The sequence below is a fragment of the Tenrec ecaudatus genome, chromosome 12, assembly GCF_050624435.1.
Source record: "Tenrec ecaudatus isolate mTenEca1 chromosome 12, mTenEca1.hap1, whole genome shotgun sequence".
In the NCBI taxonomy this organism is placed as follows: domain Eukaryota; kingdom Metazoa; phylum Chordata; class Mammalia; order Afrosoricida; family Tenrecidae; genus Tenrec; species Tenrec ecaudatus.
The window spans coordinates 85,773,600-85,793,214 of NC_134541.1; the positions used below are offsets into that span (position 1 = coordinate 85,773,600).

The following is a 19,615-nucleotide window of genomic DNA, read 5'->3' on the forward strand; positions in this document are numbered from 1 at the left end:
TCCTTTTGGTGGATAGTATTCATCCCCTCTATTGTGGACTTCATCCCCTCTATTGTGCATTTCATCCCTTCTATCGTTGCATCCTTATTTTGGTTTGCTGCTCTTAGCTCCTGTATTACTGCAAGCAGAGTTCTGAAGATTTCCTTTTGTGGCTGATCTATATCTGTTTCTTCTATGAGTGACGTTAGGTCTGTTAAAGTGCCTTGTTTCTCTGATTTTTTTGTTGGGAGTGATGTGGTCTGTTGATTTTTCCTTGATCCTTTAATAGGCCCCATGCTTCTGGGAGACAGGAGTAACCTTATTGTGTGGAGGCTCAGGCCACTGTGCCATTTCCTGGGGTGGCAGGGGCGGGCTGTGGCAGGCTTAGGGCTGGCACTGGGGACCCAACAGGGCCCCAGGTGGTGAGAGCTGGCTGGAGTTCACTGACGGCTCCTCAGGGACTGCAAAGCCGAGACCCAGGCTCCACTGCAGGTGGAATGTTTGATCTGCCCGGGCTGTGAGCGGACGCGGGGAGGCCCCTCGGATAGCTGCGCAGGCAGCTGCGCGACACTTCAGGGAACAATGGTGTTCACTCTCCGCCCTTTTGGCGCGAAACTGCAGGGGGCAATGGCGCCCTTCCTCCGCTCAGGCTCAGAGTCGCCTCTGCCGGGGTCCCCGCAGCACCCTGGGGAGGGCACCTACTCTTGTGCCTTGCGCAGGGAGGGGCCCTTGGTGGGCAGACTCAGCAGCGTGGGGTGCGGCGCTCTGCGGAAGCTCAGGGTCCGGGACAGGCGCGGGTTGGGCTATGGCTCCTGTTGGCGGGAAGTGCTCAGCGCAGGGTCCCCGCCAGGAGTGGAGCTGGCGCTAGGCTGCCAGGGGCTGGCGGGGGCGGGCGGGGGTGGGAGGCCGGCGCACGGAGGGCAGGTGGAGAGGTCCGCGGCAGCGGTGCAGGTGGATGGTCCCCCGTGGGGGTCGCCAGACAACCCGCGGGTCCGCTCCCCTGAGCTTGGATGAATGGAGGGAGGGACGTGGGCCCGAGGGCAGATCGCTGCCCTGCGGGGAGAGGGGAACTGCGGGAGAGGAAAGCTTCTCTCCCAGTGGGGATCCGCGAGTGGGGAGTGGGCCGCTGGAGTAGGGGAGCGTGACCTGCTGCGCCTGTCTAGGCAGGGCAGGCAAGCGGCTCTGGGCTGGCGTCCGGTTTGGGGATGGAGCCTAGGCCGGTCGCCAGTGAGCTCACGGCAGCTTAGTGGCCAGAGATGTCCCACTAGTCCGGTCCTCTTTCACCTAGACCCCTGCTCAGGACAAATACGTGGGGTGCTGTCCCAGGGGGATATTTCACTCACCAGACTCTTACTATTCAGCTACCTGGTCGCCAATCCCGCTTTGTTTGGAGGAGCTCTCAGAGTATGCCGGTGTCCCTGTCGGCCATCTTCCCCAGCTCCCAAACTTATTTTTCTATGCTGACCTTATAACCTGTGAAATTGCTTAACCTTTCAATTAGTTCCAATAATTTTCTACTAGGACTTTTGGGTTTTCTTTGTTTAGAGTAATAAAGTCAGCAATTATAGAGAGTTTTACTTCTTTGCTGTCATTTTGAATGCCTTTATTTTACATTATATGATTGATAGCTATAGTTAAGGGATATAGCACCATGTGAAACAAGATTGGTATTAAATGGTATCCTTATATGGTTCCAATTTGAAAGGTGAATGCTTTTGTTTCCTCTCCATTGAGTGAAATGTTTGTCATTGACATTTCACTTTGCTGTTTTGAGTCCGATTAAATCTGTCTGAAATCACAGCAACACTAGATAAAACAGAAAGGAGCATAGATCTTACTTCATCCTCACAGTTGTCATGTATGAGGCCTTTGTTACAGTTACTGTGCCATTCTATGATGTTAAAGGTCATCCTTATGCATTATCAAGCACAATATCTGGAAACATGTTAAAAGTCTTGAGATGAAGTAATCACACTCTTACTAGTTAGAATTAAGCATTATAATGTCAAACATTACGCTCACTGTCATGGGATTGGAATATCATGGCTTTCACACTCAGAGATGGAGGTGAGCTGGACTAGTGTGCAGCTGCATCATGATGTGAAACTTAAATTGGTCTGCTAACCTTCAGTAATGAGATAACTTTGTTCTGGAATGATCATGCTCAAGTAATGCCATACCCATCTGCATGCAAAACTGAACTAATTCAAGGAATTCCCATGGCAAAATATTAGCTTGTCATGTGCTTGAATTCCTGGATCATATGGAAAATCAAGAATCATTTTTGAAAAAGCTTATTCTCCTCAGCAAATTCTGGCCCAGAGAGGTCAAGTGACCACCAACTTGTGCTTGAATTTCCCCCATTGACATATGCAGTTTAACCATACAGTAAATGACTGGTGTCAACTCTAAGAATGGAGAAAAATGTTTGTGATCTTTGATATCAATGAGAACAAAATCTGAATGGGCATAACATTTTTAACATGTATAACTAGAGATAGTGCTAGTGATTTTATGGGCAATAATATGAAAAATATTCCAAATTCAGAAAATATGTGAGTGTTGGTAATAAATTCAAGGTTGTGATCCCTGAGCAGTTTGTGGGGAATCATAAGTAAAGCATAAATAGAGAGGAAGACTTTGGTTGTATGTGCTCAAATTTCAGGTGACCCAGAGTCCTCTGGGTAAGGGACATTTAAAAATGTCTGTGCTTATTCCACAAATTTTGAGGACCTGTATGGACTTCATTTAATCCAGAGTGCCTTTAGGTCTCAACTCAACATATTTTGGTTCAAGATATGAAATACTGTCCTTGGCTCATATCCTTACTTTGCCCTATTAAACAATTATTTCCCACTCCCTTCTCTGATGTAACTTTTTACTTTAAGTCATGGCACTTGACAGGTTTTACACTCTTTGGAATGCTCTCTGCCAAACAAAGGGTTTCTCTTCAGAATCTTGCAGTTCTTATAGAGTACAGAGTTACAACCTTGTCTTTTCTGGGGCTCAACTTTTCTGGGTAGCAGCTTCTTCTTACACTGAGGTTTTCCTTAGCCATCAGGTAGTGGGATGTAGTGATAGTGGTGCTTGTAAGAGCGGTGGGGTTTGTGATGATCATGGCCCAAATCTGGAAAAGACCGTGCTGATTCACATCAGTAGGAGGCCAATGCCTACTGGAGACATCCTGCCAGAGCCTCAGGGCATCTGTGCCTTAATAAAATACAGAGTCCGACGTGGAGGACATCTTGTAGACCCCACATCTGGCTTATGACCACCTGACCTTAGGGATATGGACTGAAGTACACCCACCAACACTTGAGCATTTCCTCAAGCATTCAAGGGGTTTTGTTGGATGTTGTTGCAATTTACATTCAAGAAACACAAGGAAATATATGTAGGCAAGGAATAGGTGGGAAATGGTGCTGAATGACATCATGGAAGAGTTGGATATTTGAGGCATCATCAACCCCCAACTCCTTGGAATTGGTCTGGTATTAATATTACTAAAACATATTATTACCACATAGGAAAATTACCAAGGACTTTGAGGAGGTTGATTAAAAGTCATCCGTGCATAAAGAAAAATTGGGTTTTGGAGAGTGTGAGGTAATGGGAGATACTCTGGGGTGTACCTGCTGGTTCCAAGGAACCCTATACTGCCCAATCTCCAATGTACAGGATATATAAGAGCCTCAGTCAGGGCAGGAGCAATGAAGGGCTGAAGGGAGAGAATACTGGGCTCAGAAATGCTGGGCTTTCCTTTGTACATTCGCACATACCTTTTAGGTGAAGTGCTCTCTCATTGCAGACTAACACACAGATGAGTTCAAAAGAAGAATTACCCTACAATGGCTCAGAAGAAAAAAAGGAGCCTCTATTTATAAGCATAAGTCTCCCTGCTATGCAAATCATTCTTCAGGCACACGGTTAAAATCCCACAACTTGGGCACTGAAAGCTATCAGTTCTCTTCTGACAGGGCTGTCTATCTCTTGGGAAAGCACAGCTGAGGCCTAAAGATGCTGTTGCTGTGTGTTCTCCTGTGCCTGGTGACAGTTCCCCAAGGTGAGGGTCTCAGATGTCGGTGTTGAGTCTATGTGGATGGTTGTGACTGCAAGTGACTGACAGAGATCAATTATCTTTATTTACAGAAGTTCTATCAGAGATGCAGCTTCAGGATTCAGGTCCAGGACTGGTGAAGCCCTCCCAGAAGCTGTCCCTCATTTGCACTGTCTCTGGTGTCTCCATCACAAGTAGGAGTTATGACTCGAGCTGGATCCACCAGACTCCTGGGAAGGGGCTGCAGTGGATGGGAAGCTTATGGTATAATGGTGGTACAAAATATAACCCGTCCTTCCAAAGCTGACTCTCCATCACCAGAGACACATCGAAGAATCAGTTCTTCCTGCAGCTGAGTTCTGTGACTGCTGAGGACATGGCCCTTTATTACTGTACAAGGAACACAGTGAAGTGAAGTCAGTGTGAGCCCAAACACAAAACTCCCCTGCAGGGAAGACACTGGGCAGTAGGGGGCGTGCAGGACCCACTGAACATGGACACCCAGCCCTAGAGAAGCAGGCAGAGGTGAATGAAGGAGGATTTCCTGTTGGAATTAGGGTTTCCTCGCTCAGCTTTCAGCATCCCCAGAACAGGTTTCTCTTTTTTTCCCCCTAAGTGTTCTTCTCACTGCAGGCTTCGAAAGAGGAACTAGAATTCTCTGTTTGCAGTACAAATATTAAAAGTGACAATGATCCTCCATTGTCATCCTATGTGATTCATTTTCCTTCTTGACAAGCAGATTATCGTGGTCATTCTCACCCTGTTAGTCAAAGTATGTTGACGATGAAATACAGACATTTATAGATTCATGAGTAAAATGCATGATTTTAAAAGGCCTGAGCTCATTGCTCTATTAAAACCCAGGATAACACATCTCTGGATGTGTCTCTCTGCAATGTGCACTGTGGATACTGATTGATTAATATTCTTATGTCTGAGAAAATAATTGCAGTGACTTCTGATGCTAAACTTGTGACATGACTTTTGTGAAATTGCTCTTTGGGGTCATAATGAAGCGAACTCAATGGAAGGACAACTTTGATTCCAAAATAAAATAGAAGATGTGTCACAAGAAGAGGAAATGGCAGACCAGTATCTCAGAATGCTCTTTAGAATTGAGAATAATGAGACTTCTCACATATTTTGAATATGTTTTCAGGGCAACCAGTTCCTAGAGAAGAACATCCTCTATTGTAGAGTGTCAGCAAAATAGAAGAATACCCTGAATTAGATGCACAGACGGGGGTGGCTGCAAAAATGGTCTCAGACTTAGGATCAAATGAGGACGGTTCAGGACTTCTCAGTTTATGTATTTGTGCTGTTGTACACGGAGGCACGGAGCATTAAACTTACTCAAATGTAATCAGCAACATCCCTGATAATGAGTTGCAGGAATTGAGATTAATTCTGTTAACCAAGTGTGAATACCTAAAATATTACTATAATACACCTTTTCATATTTACTATTTAACATTTGATACATATACCATTCCTTATTAAGTTTACCTATACGTAGTTTAATATTTCCATTTTGATACACTTTTGCTTATTCTGGGTTTTAATACTTTCTGGATTTTTTTTTTCATGTAGGGGTTTATACCTGTTGTATTTTGTCATTGTTGGTAGCCTTTTTGATTCCCTCTTATGTCTTTTTCTGTTTTTTGATTTATGAAACCCAAGATGGGGAAATCTACAGAGATAATAACTAGAATAAGGGTTCCTGGGGCCACATTAAGGGAAATGGTGGTAAAATGGAATGTGATTGGTAGATTTATGTGCCAACCTGGCCAATAGGAACATGTGGTATTAATAAGGTTGCAGTTTGATTGGAGAGCAAAGAGATAAATGGCTCAGAAAGGTCACTGGTATCTCTCTTGCTCTCTGATAATCAGACCAGTGTGTGGCTGCCTTAGCTTGTTCTCTTCCTCAACTCCTAAGCTACACTGCCTGTGGGGCTGACAACCTGTAGATCATGTCGCTAGAGCTTGAGTTTCCTTTGAGACTAGCTTCGCCACGTTGCTGTTGTAGACATCACTTGAGCTTGGGACTGTTGGAACTTGTCATCCTGATGATTGTTGTTCACCCACCCTGCTGTTTGCTGCCTGTGGCCAGACTGTCTGCATTGCTGTATGGAAGACTCAGCTCTCTGCTTCCTTGATCCTGGACCCAGTGGTCGTTGTGAGTTAAAGGCCTTCCAGTATATTATTTTTCCCATGGAAATGAATTGAACTGAGCCCTCTAGACTGCTGTGTGGCCTAATTAACTGTTATATTCATACACACACACACAATCATAAGTATCCTGGTTTTGTTTATCTAGAGAACCCTGTCTAACACAGGGAGCTAATGTAAAGGATTTCAAGAAGGAAGAAAATGTTTTCAAACAGGTTGTGGTAGGAATTGTGAACACAGCTTGATAAGACTGAACGACAGAATGGTATGATGTCTAGATTTGATTCTAATAAAATGGTTTGAATGAGGGGAAAAAAAGAAAAGGTTTAAGAGTCTTATTTGCTGACAAAATGATTTAAAAGGTTTTTATTTTGTATACTTCTGAAAATAACTTCTTAAAATATTTCATATGAAAAATGTACTTAATATTGATAACATGCTGTTTCTAATACATATTTCATAATAAATTTTGCCAATTTCTCAGTTTAAAAAAGGCAGTGTCTGAAAATGAGGAGCAGCTCTATTCTGTCCTAGAGGGTCGCTATGAGTCAGAATTCACTTGCTGCTAGTGTGTTATGGTAATTGAGTTTCTCAATTTGTATCTTATTTTGGTTGCTGATCTCCATTAATTTTTTTTCTGTGTATTCTGTATTTTGTCTAATCATAGTTAATATTATTGTCAGGAATTGCTCAATTCTTTCTATTATCCTGGTCTCCAAAGAAATTATTACATTCTGTTTTTATTTTAATTATGCCCTTTTTTTCTGTAACATCATTTATACTATTATGTATAATATTTTAATAACATGTTAATGGTTTTCCTTTTAAATATACATTTTATTGGTTGTTCTTCAATTTTCTATGTAACTTTATACAAATAAACTTATTTATCCTTCCAGTTGATTTATTCCTTTTTATATATCATTTTATTGGGGTCTTGAACAGCTCTTATAACAATCTATACATATATCCATTGTGTCAAGCACCTTTGTCCATATATTGCCATCATCATTTTCAAAACATATTCTTTCTACTTGAGCCTTTGGTATCAGCTCATTTCCCACCCACTCCCACCCTCCCTCATGAAAACTTGATAGTTTATAATATTTTTTCATGCCTTACACCAAACGCTGTCTCCCTTCACCCACTTTTCTGCTTTTCGTCCCCCTGGGAGGGGATTATATGTAGATCATTGTGATCATTCCCTCTTTCTCCGCCCCACCTCCCTGCTATCCTCCTTTATCCCTACTCTTATTATTGGTCCTGAAGGTTTTATCTGTCTTGGATTCCCTGTGTTGTGAGCTCTTATCTGTAGCAGTGTACATGTTTTGGTCTACCAGGATTTGTAAGGTAGAATTGGGGTCATAATAGTGGGAGGGGAGAGCATTAAATAACTAGAGGAAAGTTCTATGTTTCATCGGAGCTATACTGCACCCTGACTGGGTCATCTCTTCCTTGTGAACCTGTGAGGGGATGTCCAATCTGTAGACAACTGGACATTCCCTTATTTTGTAGTGTAAGGTCATCATAACATTATATTTCTGTTGAACCAATTGAGAAGTCACCAGCAAAACACAGTTTACACAGAAGCGTTGGATGCAACAGCAGTTTGCTCTCACAGAGAAGAGATAGAGCTAGCTCCTCATCAGGAGTGGGCACAAATCTCCACAGTCAGTGGTTTCACCCTGGGGCCAGTGCGGGGATGGGGGTTTGCAAGTATCCCTCTTTTGTGCTGCAGTTGAAGAACTGTGTTCCCTCCACAACAGCAAAGATAAAGAAATGGGTTTATGCTATGAGCTCAAATCTGCAGGAAATAGTGAGTTTGTTTTGTTGTTGCTGCTGTTTTGTGTGTTCCATGTAATGTGCATAACAATCAGTTTGGGGACTGTTAGCATGGGTTCAGCCGAAGGTAGAGGGGGTAGGCTGTAGGACACCAGACACTAAGGAGTGTTTTTGAATACAGAAGCCCTGGAAAGGCAGTCATTCAGCAAGGTCATCATACCCCAGTAGCCAGACTGACAATTTGATGCTAATCATGTCTGGTTCTGTCATGGACTCCAGAGAAGGAGGCAACAGATTGTCAGCTTCCCCAATTTCCAATTCCTATTGGAGTTTATCTCAAGTATATCTTGTTGTTGCAGGTAACACTCTTGAATTTTTGTTTTATGTTTTTCTGTTTTACAGTAGATAAAACTTGGGATTGATAAACATATAGAGAAAGCAAGTAGATTAAGGGTTTCGGTGGGTGGTGGCATGGGAGGACATTACGGGAACTGAAGTCAAGGAATTCAAGAAGGAAGATGATGTTTTGAAACTGATTGTGGTAGCAATTGTACAATACTGCTTGATGTGAGTGAACTGTGGAATGATATGATATCTCTATTAGTACCCAATAAAATGGTTAGGGGGAAAATTAAATAAAGATTATTTATTCCATTGCTAGAAGTTTTTTGTAAATTCAAGTTCCTGGCTTATATCAAAATCTCTTTTACTGTTCATTATTTAAATGTTTGTTTGTTTTTTGAATGTTGTTATACTGGGATGAATTTCCATCAGTTTATAATTATGTGTGACTATCTGTCACTTATTTTTTCATGATACATATATGTAACAAAAGGCCATTTGCAAAATTCTTCTCATGCATAATTCAGTAACATTAGATTATCATTGTGTTAAACAATTACCAATATTTGCAAAGTTCCCTATCATACGTATAACACAAACGCAGACAAAAGAATTCTGGCTTGATAATTTCCTCCTTAACATGGAATAAATAGCTATAAATCTAATACTTCAATTACTTTGAATAAAAGTCTGCTTCAAAAACTTTCGCTCCACCTTTGGAAAGAATAAAGCCTAAACTCTGTTCAATGTCTTTCAGTCAGATATATTTTTTAATGAATACTTTGTTGTGGCATATCAAATCTAATATAAATATCAATATCTATAGATCATACTTCCTTCCACTGCAACCAACTCAACCAATTCAGAGTGCTTGCAACCTTCAGTCCTCCACAAAGCTTTCACTGTGTGGGAGAGTCAGTGTGAGACCGGGCCTAAAACTAACCTCAAGAAGAAAGCTGTCCTGCAGGGGTGTTAGAGACCCACCCCCTCCTGGAGCAAGTGAAGAAAGAAGTGAGGACAGGAGCCTGGGTAAGGACTGCAGTGGCTGGTCAGCGAAAACTGCTGTGCTGAGCACTTTGGTAGCTCTACTGCCCATGGCAGGAAACCAGCTGAGAGAACTCCAGGGAACACCTCTGACAATGAGCACGAATGCTTTGGATCAGAGAAAATGTTTCTCTGTGGTCCCCAAAAGGTGGAAGACAGTGTAAGCTCATCGAATACCTCTCCTGTATGTGTGATGGGATGCTGTCAGCAGGGGGCTCTCAGAACACATTGAGCCCAACATACACCTGGGTACTACCATATATACTCGTCTATAAGCTGAGATTTTCAGCACAAAAATGTGCTGAAAACCTGGAGTTCGGCATATACATGGGTCAGTGGTACCCCAGTGAGGTGTAACATTTCGCTGCACCCTTCACCCCCTGGTAACGGGATGAGCGCCCGTTATCTTGTGGGTGATTGCCGTTTGTCCACTGTTCATTCAAAGTCGCGTTGACACTGCAGGTCTTTGAATGTTTGTTTACTCACATTTAACCAATCACAGCCGTCCTAAGATATGGACAGCTCCAATTGGCAGAAGCACCCATACTGATTCACTTTCGCTGGCAGCTGAACTGGTAAGGATGTTTCTGTGGCTGTGCTTTGTCTCTCCCCTCTGGTGTCTATGCTAATTTACATCCTGCATGCCCCATCTACACAGACTCCCTCCTGCCCCTCCTACCATCTAACGCATCATGTAGGGGGTGGGGGGCAATACCATGAAAAATCTTTTTCAAAGTCTTATTTTTTTATCCTATTAGATATGGATACTCTTCAACCAAAACAAAAACGCCAGTCATATGAGCCTGGTTTCAAAATGAAGGTTGTGTGAGGAGCAGAAGAGAGCAATAACAGTATTGCAAGTAGTGAATTCTATGTTGATGAAAAGCAAGTAAGGGAATGGAGGAAAATGAAGGCTGACTTGAAACAGATTCCAAAGCTAAAAAAAGCTCATTGTGGTTTAATTTCTTTTTGTGGGGCTCTAGAGAGTGAATTGCATAAATGGATTATGGAGTATCATCAAAATAGTTACTGTGTAACACGCATGGGAATCCACATACGTGTTCTACAGATGGCTAAGGATGACAAATATAAAGCACCAGGCATTGAAAAATTTGTTGCATCAGAAGGATGGTGTACCCACTTCATGAATAGGTTTGGCCTACTATGTTTGAGACAAAGAACAAAGATTTCCCAGAAATTGTCACAAGACCTTGAAGAAAAAATTATGTCATTCCAGTCATTTATTATAAAACAAAGAAGGATGTATAACTTTGACCTGGCAGATATTGGGAATGTGGATGAAACTGCCATAACTTTTTATCTTCCAAGCAACAGAACTGTGGCAAGTTTAGGAGAAAAAAAGACATTTTTTCTCAAAACCACAGGAAATGAAAAAAAACAAACAAACACTTTACAGTTGTTCTATCATGTTTGGCTAATGGAACTAAGCTCCACCCTGTCATTATTTTTAAAAGGAAGACTTTGCCTAAGAAGATCAATTTCCCACCAAGAATTACTGTGCATGCACATGTTAAAGGCTGGATGGATGAAGACGGAACAAAAAAAAAATGGCTGTAAGAAATTTGGAACCGATGACCAGGAGCAGCCTTAAAGAAAAAGCCATCACTACTTGTTTGGGATATGTTCAGAGCCCAACTGTCGGATGACATTAAAAAAAATGGCAAAATCTATTAAAGTTACTTTAGCCGTTATTCCAGGTGGGCTTACATCTGTACTGCAGCCTCTGGATGTATCTTTGAATAAGCCTTTTAAAAACCATGTGTGAAGGATGTGGCATGAATGGATGTCATCTGGCCAAACCTGACTAACAAAAGGAGGAAATCTCATGAAGCCTGACAGAGTTAAAAGCAAAGTGGTTTCTAGATGCATGGGAAGACATTCCAGAAGATATGTTGTGATGTGCCTTCCAGAAATGTAGTATTAGTAATGCTAATGGCAGTGAAGACTGTGTTTTGTGTGAAAATGACAGCAGTGATGGTGATGACGGCGATCTCAGTGAGGACAGCATCTATGATGACCTCACACCAGCTGAAGCTCTGCATTAGGATACGGATGATGATGAGGAATCCAGTTTTGAAGGATTTTACTCTTTACATTTTAGCTAGGTTGCTGATTGAACTCAGGGAATAGTACCCTTAAGGTATCATTGTTCATACCTTATTGTTTTTGTTGATCCTATTTTCCACTTACTGTGTTGGTTTACTAATGTTAAATGACTTGTTGTCCTTTTATTTGTTTTTTATTTAAAATAAATATTTGAATACATTACCCCCACTGATGTCCCAATTTTTAGTAATTTTATTTTCACTTGTTTTGATTATTGAAACTCACCAATAGCTTCTGCATTTTCCAGCCTAGGCTTATACTCGAGTCAATCAGTTTTTCTGGTTTCCCAGGTAATAATTAGGTACCTCGGCTTATACTCGGTTCAGCTTATATTCGAGTATATACAGTAATTTTTCCTTTGGGGAGGAAAAATTACTGTATTTCTGTGGTTTCTTTTAACACCATAAACAACCTTGTTGTTAGGGTTTTTTGTTTGTTTTAATTCAATCTCTAATTCTGGATGAAAACGTCGAAGTACCCTTTACTCCTTTCCAAATATTCTGCAATATCCTAGGGGAAAGGAGCTTTAGGGATGACAGATAAGTGTTTCCCTTTGTGCTCAGATGTGTGACGAGATTCAGGAAAGCCCGGCCGTGATTCCATTATGTTGTGATTATGTTAGAAAGGGTTCTCTAGATGAAAAAACAAACAAACCAGAACATATGATTATACATCAATATCTATCAATTTCTCTCTATTTATATAACATAAGAAATAAACAGTTAATCTATAAAGCAGTGCAAATGGCTCAGTGCAACTCACTTCCCTACTGGCAGTCCTTCAGGTCTTGAGGGCCACAGGGTAGTCCTCTGTAGAGCAATTCAGATTATCTTGGCACAGGCAGCAAACAGCAAGGCAGTTGACAGGATCCAACAGTCCCAAGCTCAAGCGATATTACTCCAGTAGTGTGGTGAAGCAGTTTTGAAGGAAACTCAAACTATAGCAACACAGTCCATGGGTTAGGTGTCCCACAGGTAGTGTAGTTTGTAAATTGAAGCAGAGAGCAAGCTATGGCAACCACACACTGATCTGATCATCACAAAGCAAGAGACAAGAAAGGTGAGGCTCACCAAGCCATTTACCTCTCTGCCCTTCAATTAATCCCACGTGTGTTCATTGGCCATGTTGGCACAATAAACCTACCTATCACAATGAGGATATTCTCTATAATTTCACCATAGCATCTGGGTAATTATGATAGTAATGGATGTAAAGCAACATTAAACATAAAATATGAACAAATGTTCATATGATTGGTAAAGTGAAAACCTGAGAGAGAGGACTATGTTCTCCCAAAGACAACATCCCCATCACCATGTAATTCCCAGAGCCAGGGGCCTCCATTGATCCCTTTTCAACTTTACATAACTATGTGTCTCCCACATGCAAATACATAATATGCAGCCATGTGAAACCACAGCACATGTACTTAAATTCGTATTCTTTCTCACCCTGGAGAGCATTTTCTGGGCGTCATGAATCTTATCCACATGAACATGAATTATGTGTGGACTTTCCTTTTTCTGGTGGAGACTCTGGGTGGTGAGTGCTTCAGGGATTCACACAGGAAGTCTGGGGATGCAGCATCTGAACACATGACCTACTGTTGCTCTTTTTATCTACAGGTGTCCTGGCTCAGGTCTAGTGACAAGAGTCAGACCCTGGACTGGTGAAGCCTTCACAGGCACTGGCTCTCCCTTGTGCTGTCTCCAGATTCTCTTTAACCAGCTCCGATGTCAGCTGGATCCGCCATGATTCAGGAAAGGGACTGGAATGGGTTGGTGATATACAGAGGGGTGCTAGCACACACTATAATCCAGCTCTCCAGTCTCAAGTCAGCATAACCAGGGACACCTCCAAAAGTAAATTTTATTTAAAACTGAGCTCTGTGAATCCTGAGAACACAGCCGTGTATTACTGTACTAGAGGCACAGTGATGGGAATTCAGTGTGAGCCCAGACACAAACCTCCCAGCAACAGGCCATGGTTTCAGTAGATGCAAGGGCTGAGGTCAGTGATGCTTTCCTCTCAGAAGCTGTGGTTTCCCCACCTTGTCAGCACCTCTCTAGGGACACCATGCACAGACTCAAGAGAAGCTTCATGCCTCTGAACATGATTTATTTTCCTTGGAATGGGCTTTGTCTCTCTTTCACCATCTTCCAAAGACAGATTTCACAGTAATAGTAATTGATGAGATATCACTTTACAACTAGTTAGTTCAGGCAGGTGTCCTCAAACTACAGCCCGCAGGCCACATGTGGCCCACCGAGGACATTTATCTGGCCCGCCAGGTGTTTTTACCCCATTTGTTTTTGACTTCAAAATAAGATATGTGCAGTGTGCATGGGAATTTGTTCTTTTTTTTTTTTTTTAAACTATGGTCCGGCCCTCCAACGGGTCTGAGGGACAGTGAACTGGCCCCCTGTTTAAAAAGTTTGAGGACTCCTGTTTCAGGGTACCAACTAGTGCCATTTGTTGTCAAAGCTATAAATATTTCATGTAGAAAAAAATTCTCATGTGGAGTCCCAAATTGTCTCTATACCCTCAGATTTATCTTGAACCTTCTTGTAATAAATAATCACAAATGTAGTTTTTTTTTTTCACTGCCACCAGCAGCACTTTGCAGTTTTATAAACCATTCAAGTACAGTAGCATCTGGTAAAATCGGGACAGAACTGGGATTTAAAAGCAAACAGATATTCAGCATCTAACAGTTTTGAGAAGCCACTACATACTCTTTCACAAACATGTTTCCACGGGGCCAATACAGTGCTAGCCATTCACCCAGCGCACTGAGTGCACCGAAGTAGAAAAGAGGCAACAAGAAAAATAGCTACGTTAGAAACACTCCAACACTTTAGAAAAAAAGAGTCAAACACTTTTTGTTTCTCCCCTTTAGCCCCTAAAACAACATCACATGGTCTGGATCTACCTATTTACGTCCTACGTTGGCTTCTAGTCTTTGTCAGGAGGGAAATAGTAATAGTAGTAAAATGACACTGGCCAGCACGGTCTTTGGATCTCGAGGAGGGAGGGGAGAAAGTCAGTCCTCAGGACAAACTAGTTGGCTGCAGTCTCATCAGCGGGGTCTTTGCATTCCTTGTTCTTCCGCACTTCTTCCACGTGCTTGTCCTTTTCTCGCAAGCGCTCCAGCTTGGCCACCATTTGTGCTTCTCGGTTCTCTTTGTTGGCTTCCATTTTGTGGGTCAGCTTCTCCTCGGCCATCTTGCTGAAGTTGTTGTTCTCCTCGATTGCTTTCTGCAGCACCTCCTTCTCGTGCTCCCGCTTCCCGGCCAGCTGCTTCAGGACCTCCGCCTCATGGGACTTGCGTCTTTCTTCTGCAGCTTCTAATTTCTTCTGAATTTCCTCCAGGGAAAGGTCCTTCTTCTTTGGAGGAGAAAGAGGGAATTCTGGGACGGCCTCTTTTGAACGGGGGCTGAGTATCAGCTCAAAGGCCTGGCCAGAGGCCCGCTTCTCCAGTTCTTTCACCTGGATATCAGAAGAAGCCATGGTGAACAGAAGACAAGAGACTGGAAGTGTACGCTCTGCAATCCACTGGGAAGGAAAGCCCTGCTCGGTCCAAGCCGCCTGGCCACACTCTCACAAATGTAGTTTTATGCAATCATTTTGGCTTAGAAGGCCCTAGAAAATATTGTCTATCCAAATATTGTTGTTTGAAAGCAAATAATTATTAAGAAGATCCTCAAAAAAAGAAAATAAACTCACCCAAAAGTGAAAGACCGCATACAAAGTATATATATATATTTATATATATATAAATATATATATAAACATATATACACACATTCTAATATGACACAAGGATGGTGATACTTTATTCACATACTTTGGACATGTTGCCCAGAGAGGCCAGTCCCTGGAGAAGGCCATCACGAGGGCAGTGACAAGGAGGAAGGCCCTCCAGGAGATGGATTAACAATGGCTGCAACAATGAGATCAAATGTAAGAACAGTTGTGAGGACAGTGCAGGACTGGGCAGTGTTCTGTTCTTTTGTGCTTAGGGATGCTTTGAGTAGGAACCAACTTGATGGCACCTATCAACAACAAATTCATAAACTTTGCTAAGTACTCTAGAATGTCCACCTTTTTTAGATTTTAAATAGAGAGGCTATCTACAGAGAAATCCATCTACTATAAAGATCGATAGACTGTCAAAATCCTATACAGGGTTGCTATGAATTGGAGTATACATTAGGGCAGTGGATTAGATGTAAAAATATTGATAGACTGCCTTTTCCACTGAAAAGTAAATGTTATTTATTGAAAATCTATTAGGAGCCAGGTAATATTCTAGGCACCCTAGTCATCCAGGATGAAACAATAAGTAAGGAGTAAAAAACTTCCTTTCCTCATGGATTGCCCATTGTAAATGCTCTTTATCACACTGAATATTATCAGTCCACTATACAGCACTCTAAGCTGCATAAAGTCTTAATTTTCAACCCAAATAAATTACTCAAGTTTGAAAAACAAAACAAGAACAAATTATAAACCTAATATTTCCTGACAGTGTCCATTTATGTCTATGTAAGTCTCAAGTCAGTGTTTTCCTTTTTCGAACACTTTCTGAGGTACTCAAATCACATTCTTTTAAATGTCCTTTGCATTTGGGAGACAAAAGTAAGACTGAAGGAGTATATCAGGGGTGCAGAGTGCGTGAAGTAAGCTTTCCTTACTTGCAGTCATTGGTACTTTCAATATCCTACCCCCAAGCCATCATTTTCAGGTCATCGATTTTCCTGCAAACTTCCTACTCATTGTCTAGCTTTCACAGGCATATGAGGCAGTTGATCCTCAAGTGACATCACACAATATGTAACATAGGTTCTCAGAGCAGATGTATATATAAAGAAGACTTGGTGGTGAGTGGACTAAGCATTAGTTGCTAAACAAAAGGTTAGCGGTTCAAACCCAGCAGCTACTCCTTGGGAGTAAGTTTAAGTATTGTGTGCCGATAAATATGGAAAGCTCTGGAAACCTAAAGAACAGTTATATTCAGTCCTACGGGTTTGCTATGAGTCTGAATTGACCCAATGGCGGTAGATTTACACTTTGAGGCAGAAGTTGTGTGTTTGCTTGATTGCTTGTGTGATTCATTCAGTGATTGCTTATTTTTTCTCCAGTACAGAAAGTAATGGCATCCACCCTGATTCTCCTACCAACGATATCCCAGGTAAACACAGGCTAGAAATTGTACATTTCTACTTGGTCTAGCATTTTAACTCAAGTAAATCAACCAACAAAAATGTGTAAGAATAAAAATTAATAAATCTCCAATGTGAAATGTGAAGGCCCAAAGGTACACTAGTAGTGAATTTGCAGAAGGTCCTAAGTTGCTCTGGGTTTGGATCTTTGGTTTTCTTCTAGAATCACGTCCATGTGAAACACTGATATATGAGGTGCTAAAATCTGGAGGTCCGTGGTCTTTAAAAAGCCTGGTCTGCAAAAGCAAAGTGGAGGAGAAATTAAAAAGTTGACGAAGAACGCTGAGGTCAGATGCCAACAAAGATGAAAAAAAAAAAAAAAACACGATGAGTGAGACACATGCCAGTGGAGTGAAACAAAGAGGCAGCAGAAAGAAGGGTATGGAATGAACTGGTTTTTTTTGGAACAAAAGGCCAGGCAGGCGGGTCAGGAGGATCTGAAGCATGTACATTCAGTGAGTGTCTCATCCAGATCAGGGGTCCCACATCGCCGCTCTACAAAGTGCCTTCAGCAGGTCAGGCACTCGGTGAGCATATTTTCACCGAATGAAACAGGAAAACTATAGTCCACGTGCTTTTGTGATACTCAAGAGCTACCAAGGCATTTGGAAAGGGAGACAAAGTGCCATTCCATTGCAACGTTGTAAAATGAAAAAAGAACACAGATGGTCACAGTAATGGGTGAGGGCTTGCAGGACAATATGACTTCTCTCCCGTTGTGCATGCGCATATGGCTCTAACTCTACATTTTCCACTAGAAATATCAGACTACAGTGGATCTGATGCCACCCATCAATGCTGCATTTTCTGGAATCCAATGAAGCTCCCACTGTCGTTATTCCATGTCAATGCAGAAAAACACATAGTGCCACTGATAAACTTTCCATCAGATTTATTATGTTGCACTTTTATTTTTCAACTTTTAGAAGGTAGAAAACAAAAATACACAGATGCTGCATTAGGCCAACTTGGGTTCAGGTGTTGTACTGTGGGTACACACCTTGTAAAGGGAGAGCAGCTATGACAGAAGGTACTTGCTGACCAGATGTGTTGCCTCAACACACAACTGTGTCTACCTCTCTGGCTCAGCTGGTTCATTCCCATGACCTCTTACCACCACGTTAGTGAGGTAGCATGACTTCTTCACTCTCACTGCTCCCTTCAAAAACCCAGAACCCCTGAAAGTGCTCTCTTTCTGAAAGACATCTGCCTCAAGGACGCATGGTCCAAAGAGTTACAAATTATTGCAACGAGGAGAACTTGGAGTAACTAAAGTCACCTTACAGTATTTATAAACACAAGGGGCACATCAGTTACTTATGTTATAATTGTAGTGATTGCCTACTACCCCCTGAATCCTCTTCATTGTCATCCGATGAGTCATCCGATGAGCCACCAGTTAGGCTGCTGTAACTGGTCCTACTGCGCCACAGCAGGTTGCACTGCTCCCATGCAGCAGCCTCTTGGTTCTTTCCATGTGTTTTTGATTCCAATGACTTTAACCTTGTTAACTTGGCCAATGTGTTTGTTACTGGACTGCCAATATCCGGGCCAGCCAGGTGAAGGAAGATCATGCAGTGGTTGGTGGAGTCACTCTCATACACTTGGCCTGTGGTTGGCTTTTTACTCTCCGTGGATACTAACTGAAACTCAGAAGAACCCCTTCTCGGTTCCATCAATGAGTAAGGCATTGAAGAAAGAACTGTACAGTCTACAACACCATCTTTTGGAACTCAGGGGCTCAGTTTTACAGAGCCATCTCCCTCCTTTACTATCTCTTGTTTGGATGATCTGAGTAGCACTTCAGATTCCAGGAAGTCTTGGACTTTCCTGCACTGCCTCCTCCATCTTCACTTCAGAATTGAGTTACATCATAGAGCAGAGTCCAGGGAACTACAAAAAAGATGCAACAGGAAAGCCACCTGCTCTTTGCTCTGGCATTGCCCTGTCTCTTCTGCACAGAACTGCCCCTTTGGGGTAAGAACTACCACCCTGGTCTCAATTCTCTTGGCTAAAGTGACCAGAGACTGGACTTGGAGGCCACCTTTATGTTCTCTTCCTTTGCAGATTCCCCTGTAGTGAGCGAGGAACACCATCGGAGCCTGCCAAAGAAAATCCTGCCACCTCCACTGACTTCACCACCACCAAGTCTCTTCACTCATCCACTCCGTCTGGAGAAATGTTCGTCATGGATTTTGTCTTCCTTGTATCCACAATCAAAGCTCATGGAAGCAGCAGTCAAGAGATCAAAAGATATATTAAATGTGGTGAATATTCAATATTCTTCAGAGTATTGAAGAGCCAGAACCTCACTTTAAAGACTAGGTCCACCTGAACCCCCCCAAAAGATTAGATAAAATAACTAATTCAGCATTCTATTGAAGTTGAAGTACATGTGATAATTCTTCAAACACCACTAGTGAATATTATTCAGGGTGAACCTAATACTCACCTTCCATGAAGAAGGGCCAAGTCTGTAGGGAGTTTTTAGGCTATTAGAAGAAAAAGGAAACCATCTAGCCTCAGGTGCAGTGAACAATTGTTGATTGCTCATGGAAAGTCATGGTAACCACTCACATAACAAGGGTTGACCTAGAGCAGTGATTCAATTCAATTGCTCCTCCAGGACTTCATTTCTGAATCTTCTTCTTTTTTTTTTTTTTCAAAATACCTACCAGTAACCTTTCATGACAGTCTTATTGATTAGGACTCACATTTCCCCAATACAAATGCTATTGTTACTATTGCCAGGTTTCATTGGTTTGGTCTTAAATCATCGTGTTGCCATGTACAATAGAACAACACACTGCCTATTCCTGTGTCATCCTCACAGTCCTTGCTATACTCGATCTCATTGCTGCAATCACGGTGACAAGCCATCTAACAGT

At 42.1% G+C, this 19,615-nt stretch overlaps 1 pseudogene; it reads right to left on the bottom strand.

The window, feature by feature from the left end:
• Positions 1 to 14,547: 14,547 nt before the first annotated feature.
• LOC142422569 (stathmin pseudogene) lies at positions 14,548 to 15,030 on the bottom strand (annotated as a pseudogene).
• Positions 15,031 to 19,615: the final 4,585 nt, after the last annotated feature.